Here is a 3,057-nt window from a genome sequence, read left to right as displayed (position 1 = left end):
TTAGCCGATGCAGAGGGGGCGGCCCCGACACCTCGCTCCCGATTGGTCTATGCGGAAGGGGCGTGCCTCTTCCTGAAGACCAGCCTGGGGCCTCCGCTGCGGCTAGGACGGTCTGTGTTTCTGGGAGACCCCGCAACCTCCCCTTGCGTTCCAGGTTGGCGGAGATTTTGGCACTAAAGGATGCATTCCAAGTCCAAGAACTGAAATATTTTTAGTAGCCACTTGCTGCTTTGTAAAACATTAACTTTTCTCCGTCTTACTTAATTTTTGTTTGCAGCACTGCCCCATGCATAGAATCAGCGATAGAATCCTAGGTTCCCATTTATCGCTCAAAACACGAACAGAAGAAAGACTAATTTCTATGAGTATTTACAGATTCCACCAGTGGGACATGAGGCAATAAGAAATGTTTAGGACTTTTAAAAAATGGAACTACATTTTTATAACATTTTCTGAAAATACATGATAGTTGTGAAAATGTAAGTAAAATTTTCTGTTAATACTAATCCCCATAGGTAATGCTGATACTAGAATACATGAATACATACACTTCCATACTTTTAATGCGTATTTGTACATTGTGTACGGTGTAATCTTGTTCCTACCGTTGGTGAAATAAAATCGTTTAAATACCAGCAAAAGAGAAGATGCTGTAAGACTCCACCTGATCTTTAAAATCTCATGAAATTTTTAAATCTTTAAAATATCCTGAGGTTATATGAATTATTTCTTAAGAGCCTTGTCTAAACATGCATTTCCCCTCAACATTTTCTTTTTAAAATTTTCAAGCCTATGGAAATGTAGAAATGTTAGAGCAGGCAGATATCTAGCTAGTTATGAACAGAGAAAGGAGAGGACACAGACCAAACGGCAAGAATTGGGCAGAAAGAGAGACACAGGCCAAATGCAGGAAACTATACACCATGTAAGCACGAGGGGTCCCTAAGCAGAGAAGGAAAAGCAGGAACCTCTGGACTGATAAGTGGTCACACCTTTGGGGGTGATACACAGCCTGGAGGCCAGCAAATAAAGGTGAGAAAAGGCAGGTGTCCAAATGTACCCTTCTGCTCATTACAATAAAATTAGCCTTGCAGATAAGAAGTACCCATTATGCACTGATGCCATGACACTTCTGATCCAGACTAAATAAGGACAAAAATCCCTCCTTTCTTTGGAAAGGTGAAGTTGGGATAAAAATCAGGAAATACGATCCCAAACCCTTCCTTCCCTAATGAATATTCTGCCCGTTCATTTTTACACTCTATGTAACCAACTTGCCAAAGAAACTCAGGGCAGCCGCTTACCTGCCCGCTTTCCCCTTGGGTGTGCACTATCCATCCTTTAATAAATCCTCACTTTACTTCTGTTAACAACTGTGTCTTGTCTCTAAATTCTTTCTGGGATGGGAAAGAACCTGGAACACCAGTTACATCTACCAGCAACAGAAAGACTAGTAGAATGAACATCCACATTGATTCAACAGTTGTTAATATTATGCCAACAGTTGCTCTGTGTGAGGGCGTGCCCTTGTGTGCATGTCACACATTTTTTTAACTGAATCATCTAAAGGTTGAGGACATAATGAAACTTCATTCCTGGATACTTCATTGTCTAAAAATAAGGACATTTTCCTACTTAACTACAAAATTATTATCACAAGAAAACTAATAGTAATTACATATTTACAAATCCATGGTAAAAGAATTTGCTAAATTGTCCCCCAAATGTCTTTTTTGCTGCTTCCCCCACTCCCCACAATCCCCCCATCTCCCACCCAATCAAGGGTCACACATGACATTTAGTTATTATGTCAAGACATGTATTTTAACAGGTGCAGTAAACTGGTTAAGCCAGGGCTCTGGAATTAGTCATGGAGCTTTGAATTCTGCATCTCATTAAGGCTGTGATCTTGGACACTTTATATAAGTTCTTTGGGCTCAGTTTCCTCATTTGTAAAAATGAAACTATTACTATTTCCAATTTCAGAGAATTCCCCTCCTCCTCACCTGGCTTTTTCTTTATTTATTTTTACATACAGATACATATTTTTTTTCAGATTATTTTCCATTACAGCTCATTATAAGAAATTGAATATAGTTCCCTATGCTATACAGTAGGTCCTTGTTGTTTATCTACTTTATGTAGAGTAACATGTACCTATTAATTGCAAACTCCTAATCTATCCTTTCCCCCCACCCCCTGGTAACCACAGTTTGTCTTCTATGTCAGTGAGTCTATTTCTGGTTTGTAAATAAAATTTGTATCTTTTTTTTAGATTCCACCTATAAGCGACATCTTATTATGTTATTTGTCTTTCTGTGTCTGACTTAATTCGCTTAATATGATAATCTCTAGGTCCATTCATGTTGCTGCAAATGGCATTATTTTATTTTTTATGGCTGAGTAATATCCCATTGTGTGTGTGTGTGTGTGCGTGTGTGTGCATGTGTGTGTGTATACCACATCTTCTTTATCCACTCATCTGTCAATGGACATTTAGGTTGTTTCCCTGTCTTGACTACTGTAAATAGTGCTCCTATGAACACTGAGGTGCATGTGTCTTTTTGAATTATAATTTTCCCCCGATATATGCCCAGGAGTGGGATTTCTGGATCACATGATAAGTCTATTTTTAGTTTTCTAAGGAAATTCCATACTGTCCTCGATAGTGGCTGCACCAATTTACATTCCCACCAACAGCGTAGGAGGGTTACTTTTTCTCCATACCCTCTCCAGCATCTATCATTTGTAGACTTTTTAAAAAATAAATATTTTATTTTTATTTTTTGGTGAGGGGAGGCAATTAGGTCTATTTATTTTTAAAGGAGATACTGAGGATTAAACCTAGAACCTTGTGCATACTAAGCATGCACTCTACCACTTGAACTACACCCTCCTCACTTGTAGACTTTTTAATGACAGCCATTTTTACTGGTGTGAGGTGATACTATAGTAGTTTTGATTTGCATTTCTCTCATAATTACTGATATTGAGCATCTTTTCATGTGCCTATTGACCATCTGGATGTCTTCTTTGGAGAAATGTCTGTTTAGGTCT

This window comes from Camelus ferus, chromosome 2 (assembly GCF_009834535.1).
Source record: "Camelus ferus isolate YT-003-E chromosome 2, BCGSAC_Cfer_1.0, whole genome shotgun sequence".
NCBI classification, from domain to species: Eukaryota; Metazoa; Chordata; class Mammalia; order Artiodactyla; family Camelidae; genus Camelus; species Camelus ferus.
This window is presented reverse-complemented; position numbering follows the sequence as displayed.